Genomic DNA, 12,284 nt, shown 5'->3' with positions numbered 1-12,284 from the left:
CTTACTGCTGTGACACCCCATAACAGAGAAAAACAATGGAAGGGGAAAGAGAGTTTTCAGCCACCTTCCCTCCATAGAGATATTAGGAAGGTTACACATGTGGTTAAGTCAAGAGAAACCACCAAAACATTACATTTTCCTTCTGAAAAAATCACAATTATACCATGACAGAAAAATCAGAGAATGAGAGAAGGCCTCCATTGTGTATCTTTTCTCCACATAGAATTTATTGTCTTTCAAAGCTTGAAGAATTTTTTTTTTCCAGAAACTTCCATGTGAACCCAAGTCTCACTAACTTCTTGGTGCTTAAAGAGACTACATAATAAGTCTTTTACTTGGGGATAAAAAATGGTTATTAGGAGATATGCGTCTGAGTAACATAACAACTTCTGAAAAATTTACCATGAAACAAAGAATACATATTTATGAGATTAGTTCAGTTCTCTTAACATACTATAGTTCTCCTGGGATATCATAAGAAATATGAATGCCATAAGGTTGTAAACAACAGAAACTGCAATTACTGTAGAGCTTAATAAATTCTTCATATATGTGTTTACTTCCAACATAATATGCAGTATAGCTGGTTTTTAAGTAAACAAAAGTGATGCATGTGTGTGTGATGATTCATATGTACAGCTAGATTAAAAGAAACATGAAGTATGCTAATACTGCTGGAAAATATTTGCTAACCAGAATTATTTTTTTCTCATCTATGAAATAAATGTATTGTATATTGATCACCATTAACAATTCGCTGTTCAATAATGGAAAACTAAAACAAAACAAAACAACAACAAAATAAAACCACAAGAAAAAGTCAACATATCATAATGAAGCCATACTTGCATGTTTCATTTGAGACTTTTATTTCAATAGATAAGCCTGGGAATTAATGAATATACTTTCTTCTTATCTGAAACATTAATCTGATACTTGTTTTAGAAATATTTGGGGGGAAATTACTCCAACATAATAAAGCTGTTGCTAGGAGGCTTGGAGAAACCTAAACCAATTTGGCTTGGAGAAACAGATAATCAGTGTCTTAGTGCTTTCTTTCTAACGTGCCCCTTGCGCTTTTACCCAAGAGCAGGAAATCAGTGAGTGGAGAATAAATCTCCATTCTGATTGTTTACAGAGCATAATGAGGGCCTCGAGCAAAGAAATGCATCATTTGCTTTGTACCTGCAGCTGAACTGCAACACATCCCATTTAATACCCGCCGAATACCCTGCTGGACGTGGAATAAAAAGCCATCATTTTAGATGAACACATCATGCCTCTGCAAGGGTATAATTATTTGGAGGAAAGTTGAAAATAGTCCATCCCAGAAGGTGTTTCTGGTCCTTTCAGATTTTATAGCAGTGCCCTCAAATTTCAGTTCTCTCATTTTAATTTCTCTCATTTTCTTCCTCATTAGCATCTGATCCTGACATAATTTGCAATCTTTATTTCTCTTGTCTCCCCCTTTTCCCAAATCCTTCTTCTTTTAGTTTTTCTTCAATGCATGTCTCATTCTGGAGAGGAAGACTGAGATTTTGACAGCATCCTTTCCCTCCCTACTCCATTAAAAAATATTCTTCCTATGCTTTCAGCTGTGATCACTCTATGGGTGTGTTTTACAAAATGAAGCCTCTCTTTGGGCTTCAGTGGCTCCCTGGGCATCTCCAGATTCCCACCCTGTATCGCTCACAATGCCTTGCCTGTAGCATGGCTTATTCTCATTCTCTCTCTTGCTTCAATGCCTCTGACCCTGGAATCCAAAACCTCTTTTTTCTCTCTGAGCATGTTGTATCTCTATCTGTTTCTCTTCTGTTTATCTTCCCTCTGGAATCTCCCGTTGTTTCTCAAGGTCAAGCAGCTGTAAAATGGAACTTCTCTTACTTCTTCCTAAAATGCCTTCCCTCCCCATTGCTCTATCACCAGTTTTCTCTGACATGTCGAAGTTCAGCATTAGGCTTGATCTTTCTCACTTCATTCTCTTCCTATTAAGATATTCACTAATTCTTTTTGCTTAATCTGGAATATTCAAAATAGCAGCCTATTTTTAGTGGGTATGTGATAAAAAATAACTAACTCTGATCCTCTCATAATTAGTATTAACCCCTTCCTATTACCTTTCTTTTTTAACCTTTACAATGTATGTCATTTCAAATAAACTTTACCCAACCTAAGGCTCACTCACCACAGCCCCCATAGATCTTGCTCACAGAATTCAGACTTCCTTGCCCTAATTTTTAAGATTCTTTGCAGCTTCTATCTGACAATACCTCATTGCCTCTACTGTCCTCATCTCTCTCTAGATAATACTTAAGATTTCTCTTCATCCCTCTTTTTCATGGTAGTCTTCCCTCTCCATGCAAGTTTACTTTTCCTTCCTTTCTTGCTGTATTCCTTTTTTTCACTTCAATCCTCTAAACACATAAAAATTACTTTATATTAGAATCAACTATTAAGAACAAAAGACCCCAAAAGAACCCCAACATTGGTCAGAGCATTCTTTTGAATTCTGATATTTACAAGTCAAAAAGATGGCCAAGACAGACGTTTGTTGCATTTCAAAGCAAGAAAATACATTGCTGTTTGAGGCGTGAGGTACCACAAAGGGTTTCTGTAAGTGGTATTACCTATGCTAAATTTCCTGCAGTTAAACCCCATCCAGTGAGACTTTAATTTTTCTGTTGCAACAGTAATTTTCTCAAGGACTTGATCTGACAAAGTACTTAAACACTTGTTTGTGTTCAGACTTGTGAGTGACCTCACTGTAGATACCAGAATTGCACACCTCATATACTTGCAATTAAGCACACAAACAATTGTTCTACTCAAATTGTGCTTTAAGTTAGCTTAGTGGTTTATTACATTCATTTTGCTTTCAGGACACAAAATAAATAATTTAAAGAAACATATCTTGCAAGAAGCTGTACTTAAGCAGATTTTTCAGGTTTTAAAATCTTTTTAGCTAAGGCATTAACTTTATTCTATTTTACAGAGTGAGACATTAGTCTTCTGGCTCTTATGGAAGTTCACAGATAAAACAAAGAGAATGTTAAAAAAATGTGAAATCTTCTTATACTAACACTTGGGAATGAAAATTCTTGTGATTTCTTCTCTACCTCACATGAAAAATGTCTTGCCATAATGATACATTTAAAAAGTGTATTCTTTTTAATGAATACTGATTTCCTCAGAAATAAAGATATGGTAAATGGATATTGAAAGGTAGAAACATATGCCATAGAGCATTTATTGATAAAAAGATGCTTGGTGCTCTTTCACAGAAACTACTGCAAGCTATTGTAACATTGACAGTGGTTCAAGGCCTTCAAAGTCTAATTGCATTGTATCTGGTGCCAAACCAAAAGGTCCAACTGCATAGAGAAGAGAAAAAAACGACATAATATATGTCTGGTACTAAAAAATGGGTATATCCTTAAAATACCAGGCAGCATAGGAGGAGTATTTAGAATACTGAGTAGCATTTATATAACATCATAAATTTTAAGCTTCCAAGGAAAGAAACTTTTCTTTATAGTTTAAAGCAACGTTTTTACATTTTTAAACATTTGCAAGTCAGTATTTCCCATTATAGTGAATAAGCCTTCAAAAAATTTGTGGTGATGATAAATACTTACCCCTTCCTCAGGGAAGGGAAATTTCATGAGTTGGTAATAAAATGAAAGTTCAACAAACTCAAACTCAAAGCAGAGAAGCTTTGAATGCAGCTGAAACAGCTTGGCTGAGTCTTTTGGATTTAACCATTTTCTTCCTTCCAAAAGTTCCCCCTTTTTGGATACCTTCCTCCAACAAATGCCATCCTTTCAGATCTTCACTACCCTTCCACATATCCTTTTCCAGAAATTACTGCATTAAAGCATCAGAATCTCCCACTGCTTCAAAATATAAATCACACTGTGATAATATCTCTGAAAGTCACTTCCCAGAATCTTTTCTATTGATTAGCATTAAAAACTACTAATGTCTAGCTGGATGAGTGCCTGTTAGGCTACTGCTAGCAGCTCCTGAGATTTTAGTCTGTTTTATGGAAGAGCACATGTATAAATTTGGATCTTTTTCTTCCAGGTATCCTATTGCTACATTGAAATATTACGTAAGGTATGGGGTGGGAGCAAACCAGGGGATTTTCTCTCGTGGTGCACTGTTGAAGAAGAGCACAAAAAGCTGAGCTCAGCATACCCTGAGTGTGCTGGATGGGAGCACAGCTCTGTGCAGCAGAGTTATTCCCTTTCATCTGTGGGATCAGAGGGTCAGCCTCTGCACCGATCACACCACTGCGGCTTTTAGCAGGGAACTTTGGATTTATGTTCCCATTTTGAAATATCTTGATCTGTGCTTGCTGCCAGCTCAGGAGCAGCTCTGGGCATTGGGAGGATGAGTGTTAAAGAAAGGTGTTGGCTTGTCACATGTGTGGGGAGAGTTGCTGGTGTGTGTCTTCTGCCCAGTGCAGGGAAAAGCACTGAGGACAGTGCTCTGAGATCAGCCTCCTGGGAGCTGATCAGCTCCCTGGCCAAGTGCTGTCTGCCTAGAGATTCTCTTCTTCCAAAATATGAATCCAGTTTCCCTCTTGCTGTGGTGGTGGACAATATGCTGTTTGGAATTTCTCAGATTTTTAGAGCAGACATTTCTGTAGTGTTACTGTATTCAGGTTTTGGGTAGTTCATATTTCTGATGAAGAGCTGTGTTTGATTCCAAAGTTCTTATCTGTTCCTATCACATAGGGGAAAAAAATGCTGTGTATTAGTTTTTCAATGCAAGGGTTAAAAGCTGCTGACTCTGTTTTCTGAGCTGGGGCCCCTGTTCCATCTATACACGTGCAAGTGACACTCATACCCACAAAACTCACTTAATTGAGGACTGAGTCATTCCCTCCTACATTCAAACCCATGCTCCCAACAGCTGGTACACAGAGTCTTTTGCAGCTTTTGGAGTTTTGGGAGGGTTTTGGTGGAATTTTCTTGTATATACTATATATTTCTTGTTAAATCATGGTCACAGTTTTCCCTAACCCTGACATTGCCAGTTTCTACTGGCAGGGCATCAATAGCTTTTCTTCCTGTTCTCAGTTCTGCTACTGTTGCTCTTATAAAGATGCTTCTGGGAGTTTTGAGAGGTTTGATTCCTTCAGACAAAGACACCAGCATCAGCCTGGTTCCCATGGCTACAGCTCCTCAATCTCTACTCAATACAGACTTTTCAGCCACTCTCATTCAAAAAAAAAGTAAAATAAAAATCCTTCCCTTATCTCTGGACACTGCAAGTTGAATTACCCTAAAGAGAAAACTTAAAGAAACACATGAGTGTAAAGACTCACTGTGACTGTTCAATTCAAGGCTAATGTTGTCACAAATACATCATGCAATCCTGTACATAAATCTAGCAGGATTCATCATGAAATAATTCCTTAGGGTTTTTTTCTCATCTTTTTCAGCTAGAGGATTGAGTGGATAACTAATTTTTCTGGTTCCTTGAATAAATTTGATTAAATTTTTAGCATTTTCAAATCAAATTAGTAAAATGAACTGAAATGTTTTAACCATACTGAGAACATTTTGTTCCCTGTTTTCACACTGAAGAACAAGGCAAGCCAAAATAAAAAATTTCATTTTCCATGAGGGCAGTTTTAACAAATGTTAAAAAAACCCCACAGATATTGCTCTGACAACTATATGCAGAATAAAGTAAGAAATTCAATTTCTGTTCTCTCTTTTCAGGCAAGCCAAGATCCACTTCCCTGACTGACCTAGAGTTTTTTGCCTCATTTTAATAAGTCTTTGATGACTTTGCACAAAACCTGACTTAGCTTTAACAGTTTTCTTCCTGCATCATATCATATTCTCTAGAGAAGTTAAAGCAGTCTCCTAAAGTGCCTTTATATTGGGAGACAATATCAAATTCAGGCTTTTCAGGTCCCGAAAGCATCCCAACCCCTTAACTGGTCAGTGAGGATTTCTTTATTTCTCATTTCTAAATCTAGTCATACACATGGGCAATATTCACTGAAGCATACAACTGTCATTAGGCTGAAGAAACTTACACTGCTATAATTTAATAAATTGCTTTAGAGTTTTGCCAAAACAGCATGTAGAATTTCAGAGGAGTACCAATTAATACCTTACAGTTATGTGTTAACATCTGATGGCACAAAATACTTGATTTGGGTGCAATTTAAACAAGAAGTCTAGAATGTCTGAGGGTTTCACACTGATTTACCACTGTATACATCGCCCAAACTGCACAAAACTCTAGAAAACAGAAAATTTTCTGGTGGCACAGTATCAGTGACAGCTGGTTGAAACATTGCTTGAAACTTGAAAACCATTTTGCAAAAAAGAGAAGCCTCCTTTTGAACTATGAAAAAAATAGTCACACTATATAAAATACTGTGCCTTTATTTATTTTTCTCAGAATTTATGAAAAATATCAGCTGAAGCAAGGAAAAGCAGCCAGATTTAGATATCAGAAATTGATTAGCTAACAGAAAATACATTTAAATTCAATTATACTGACAGACCTTTCTAAAGACACATTTGGTTTTGGGACAAATATGAGGTGAAATTTCAGTGTGTAGGATTCCTATACAACTTTCAGTTTGCTCTTTGTTGGGAGCCTGGATTAAATCGACTCTCAAACTACTTCTCCTGCTATGACACAGCTCTGCTCCACCAAGCGTCTGCTGTCATGGTAGTTTAGCTCACTGATCCCTCTGAGGGATTGTTCTCCCAGTGACAGGAATGGTAGGGCTGTCTTGTGGCTGGGTTCCCCCACATACCTCCCACTGGCTCTCCAAAAGGGAATGGTGGCATGTAAGGAATGTATACATTTGACTGGGATTTACAGATAACAAAGGACCGAGCTGGAATAGTTTCTTGGTCACAAGCTCCTGCTATTTGAGGATCAACTTTTCACCATGTGTGCAACAAGGCTGATGTTTTTGGAAAGTTTCAAATCTCCCACATATGTGTGGTACAAATGGTCTCTGTGCACGTTAAATACACAATCAGGGTCACTGTGGACCATCTGTGCACCACACATGGGGAATCTGACACTTTCTATCATCATTAAGCATGATATTCATGCAATGCTCAGCACAGGCTTAAATAATGGCCAGAGCAACTAAAATGAAATCAACCCACAGCCGTCCACACTCCTTCCATGCTGGGATCCTCCACAGAAATCTCTTCTTCCCAAAGCTGTGAATAAAAGCAGGTTTCATTTGACTATTTGACAAGTTTATCTGACCAAAAATATGCACTTCTGGGCAAGTAAGGCCCCCCTCAGCAGCACATTAAAATAGGCCAGATGAACTGCTGCTTAAGACAGCCTATTTCTCTCTGACAGAGAGCCTACAACGAAAACCTAAGCAGTGAACACCCACCTGCCAAGGGCCATTAGCTGGGTGAGAAGCATGGCACTAAGTGTCTTTCAAAAAGCTTTAAGCTAAATCTAGATCCTTTTAAAATGTTCTGTGCCTTTCCAGGGCTGCCTGCCATTGCATCTGTCCTGCCTTCAATCTGTTGCCACTTGCAGGAGACTTTTGGGCAAGCCCGAGGCCAACAGCAGGAGCTAAGTCCACTTCCACAGTTTTCCTACACATCCACTGCCTGGCTCTTGGACTTCTGTGGATATACACCCAGACCTTGTGTACCTCTACAAGGTCTCCTCAGCAAGTCTTCCCTCCCCAGACTTAATTGCTTAATTAACAGTTCCCTTCCAACCCCTGCTACTAGCATCTTGAACTGACTGCTTGGGCACTGGCATTCCTGGGCAGAGCTATAGGAGAGTGGATGCAGTAAGAAGCTAAACGAGATGATGAGTCTGGTTTTTGCTCTTGAAACACGGAAACCAAAGACATGCCTACTAGTGCTGAAATACATCCTACATTCATTTTAAACCACCACTGGTGATGCTATTATGTTTCCCAAAATTAAAAGGAATTTATCTTGGAGGAATTACTTTGCCTACTGTCAAACTCATGGATCTGGACCTTGGCTTGAAAGTAAAAATTGTGCCTGGGGTTCTGGGAGAAGTTGGAAGTGAAATTTTTCTCAAAAGTCAAGCATGCATTTATACACAGCCTAAAACCTAACTGCTCTCTCAAAATGACCATTTACTCTTTTCAAATCATTAACATCCCCTTGGATACCAATTGCAGTAAAGATTTAAAATGACAGCTTTTCTCAGAATTTTCATTGCTATAAGTAATAACTCAAAGTGAAACTGCCTGTAATTTCAGGCAGGTCAATGAAATCCACCTTAGGCTGATCTACTCAAGAATGTACTAATTGAGTACAATTTAGGAAAAAACCTGCTAATTCTCCAGAATTAAGCTTCTTAAATATTTCCAGGTATTGCAAGTTAAATTTTGTTTAGTGCTGAAAACAGACTTATTTCCTGCTATATTTTTGAAACTCTGCAATAGCCTTTCATCTTGCAAGTGTGCTACTGAAGTTTCAGTTAGGACTATTATGCACAGCCTAATCTCTGTGCAGCACAACAGGAACTTTTCATGATCTCCATGGCAAAAGAAGTACTAAGAAATCAGCACAAGAACTACTCACTACATTTCTGAAGCCTCTTTTGCTATCAAAGGTATGTTAAGCATAGTCTGTTAAATCTGTTAACAACTTGCTTCCCATTTAATTGTTCCCTCAAGAGTCATTGTTCTTTCATATGGTCTCTTAATAAAAATAATATACTAATAAAGTAATTAACATATCTAATATAATGTTTATTCATAAGAAGTTCTCTCTACAGTAAGCCATTCTGACATACTCTCCTCTTTGAAGGTCTCAGGAATTAGTAATTAAGGAAGCCTTCTTTTTAGAGTATTTTATTGGAACAACACTTTCAGGAATGTGAAATTCATTCTTGGTGTGTCCTAGACAGGGCCGGGAGCTGGATTTGATGATTCTGATGGGTCCCTTCCAACTCAATATATTCTATGATTCTGTACTGATAATTTTCCCTCATCTCACGAGCTTGACTGTGATGAAACAGTGTCCTGTAGCATGAAACAGGCATGAGAAACTAAACTTAAGAAGCTGCGAGCTGCAAGGGGTAAACCCTCTCCTTTCACTGAAAAATGGGATGTCAAGGCTGCTGCCCATCATGGCCAGGAAAGCTGAACACAGGTGCATGAAGAGCAAAGAGAACAATCCAAGGGGATGGTAACTCTCCATGCTCTTCAGTAGATACAGATGCCCTAGGAGACATTTTATTTTGCATCTTCCAGCTGCCTCTATCTTTCATAGGGATGAGCAATCTTCCTTTATTCTTGAATCCCGGTCAGCCCCTGAACATCAGGTCACTTTGGCTGGAATGAACACTTTCCTTCTGTGACAGCCTTGGGTGAAAGTGGAAGGGCTCATAAGAGCTTGGTTAGTACTCTGATATTTTTATGGTTCCCGATCTATTCCTCTGAAGCAACATTGAAGCTACTCATAAATATTCAGAAATCATTTATGCACTCAAATTTTTAGTCTTCTTCAACTAAGTGAGATATATCATCAAGTTTAGTATGCTAACTTGGGGGAATCCACTTTTTTCCCAAACCCTTTTCTTTATAAGGCTGACATATATCACTCATCTATATTACCCTACAGCTCCATGGTGTTTTGGTGTTGATTCAAGATCAACATCCTGTCTTGAAATTTTGCCTTAGAAGAGAGCTGACACAGAAGTGTTGAACGTCCCTACCCCTGGATTGCAAACACCAGATTTTATGGGGTGTCTATGGTATAGAGACTGACTCTCTGTCTCCATTGGATAGTATATGCCCATTTGTGCTTTGATAGGTTGAAAAAAAAAGTGAGATTGCTCAAGAGATTTGTAAATGACAGGTAACACCTCCAGAACTGAGCTTATATTGCTCACCACCACTACCACACAACCCTAATATTGTTCTACAGACATTCACACATTTTTTTTCTCTATTCACCATGTTTCCATGCTGGCTTATTGGCTTATTTAGCCAATGAAAAACATGTTAAAAAACTGAAAAACATGTTAAAAAACATGTTTTCAAAACTGAAAAGATTCGTGTGGACAACTCTTGTTTTGATCAAACTTTTCTGGACTTCAAGAATACAAGAGATTAATTTGGTGAGGGTAGTGGTGGGAAAGGATTTTGCATCTCTCACATTTTGAAGATTTTTTTTGTGATTGTTGCTTTTTGTTAGAATGCAATTGTTATAAAAATGTTTGTTGAAAAAGCATTTTGCCTTCTGCCTCATTGATCTGATGGTACCTTCCACTGTGTAAAGTTACATTATATACACTGAAAGACATAAATGGAGCATAAACTAATATAGCAATGACTAAAGAGCCAGGATGTGGATGCTTGAGAGATCCCATCACATATGCCCTTCTTGAGTCACTGACATGGTTACAGCCAGGCGAGATGCTGATATTTGACCTCCATTTCATAGGACAGGGTGAACTGCTGACAGATGTTGACCTTACAGGCTTGCACATCTGCAGAGCTTCCCTGCCATTTGCACAAAATAGCTTTGATTAGCTCATTTTCAGATTATGCTTCAGTGCCCATTTGTTTTGCCTGGTTCTTGACAAAACACAGTACAATCAATCTGAGTATAAAAAATGTGATCAGTTTTCGGTTAAGTAATTGGGAAACTACTGGATTTTACATTCTTTTTAACATAGTATGTCAGAATAAGAAAAACAAACACATCACAATGTTATTTTGTATACGTTCTACATTTTTAATAATCTTTGAACTGAGGTTCCCTCTTTTATTCCATGATTGTAATAATCTGGATTTATTTTGTTCTTGGTAATGAAAGGAAATTGTGTGCAAATTCTATTCCCAGACCAGCCAGATTAACAACTGTAAAACCCTTCAACCCTCTAGTTGGCAAATGATTTATTGACATGACATTCAAATGTGTTTTGCTTCAGCATTAATGACAGGAGTTCCAGAACTTGTCACTAAGGTGATAAATGGATCCTTATATGTACAGCCTTGAAAAACTGGGAATGGTGCCATTTTTCCCCTTCAATTTATTGAAAATCACCTCTCTTTACATTTATAGGAAGTAACAACTTTTTTTTTCCATGCTGTAGTTATAATATATCACCATTTTGTTTATGAACAGTTAATTACTTTATTTGACCTTGTGTTATTGGGAGGGTATGGGTTAGTACACAGGAAAAGCACTCTGAAAACAGCTGTTGCAGGGCTGATATTTTTTTGACCTTGAAGAAGATAACTGGAATGAATAAAACAGCCTAATCAAATATAATAGTAGTAAAAATGCTATGGACATGAAATGCACTGACGGCACATTTCCTAATGTGTCTGCTTTAAGCATATCTATACAAGCTTATAAAAATGAGGAAAAGAGGTTCCCAAGGACAAGTTGTTCCTATAGTGAGAAAAAAACATTGACACTGCAGCCAATAGCAGCTGCTGAAATATTTATGCAGAAAAAAAATAACAGATTTAATAATGTTATTATAAAAGTTGGAGCTCTCTGGTATTTGCGAAAGAAAGATGTAAGAAATGGTAAATTTCACTCTTACTCATTGTAGGAAGAAATTCCATTTATTTTATATCAAAAACTTCTATTCTAAAGATTCATATGTATTTGTGAAAAAAGAACTGATTTTAGTGAATTTCTTATTTGGGATTTGGTTTCACAAAAATATTATGAATCCAACAAACAAGTTCGATTTTCAAACAAAAGAATTCAGTGTTCATTCATTCACTGTTCATTCTATGATGGCTGCTGTTTCAGAAAACTGATTTAACTTGTAGAAAAGAATTCTACAATGTTCAAACAAAAATGAAACACTTTTGTGCTGAAAGGTTTCAATAACTTCCATTCTTTCTTATTATTAACAGTGACCAAGCTGAGAAAATTTTCCTGATTGACTGCTTGACCTGGTTTGAGTGAGAAAAATTACATTTAAAAAAAACTCAGCAGTTTCCCAGGACACAAGGACCTTTTTCATTCTTGTGTATTAACAAAATTTCGTAATAAACTCGACTTGTTTGTATGGGTCATTTGGTATTTTGAAAATACTCTGCATTCAGATGTCCCTGATAGGTTCATACCTTTTGCTGGTGTGGGTAGACAGTATGACACCAGTTATTTCACAGCTCAGACACTGCACAGCTATGCAGGCATGCTGGAAGGACCCAGGTGTCAGACTACAAGGGAGGGAGAAGGCAGGAGTGAGAATCAGTTTGACTGCCCCAAATTCACTTCCTTGTAGCAGGGACCATGCCAGCCGCCTCAACT

This window comes from Sturnus vulgaris, chromosome 1 (genome assembly GCF_052056855.1).
Source record: "Sturnus vulgaris isolate bStuVul1 chromosome 1, bStuVul1.hap1, whole genome shotgun sequence".
In the NCBI taxonomy this organism is placed as follows: domain Eukaryota; kingdom Metazoa; phylum Chordata; class Aves; order Passeriformes; family Sturnidae; genus Sturnus; species Sturnus vulgaris.
The sequence above is the reverse complement of the archived record's forward strand: the minus strand, read 5'-3'. Positions refer to the sequence as shown.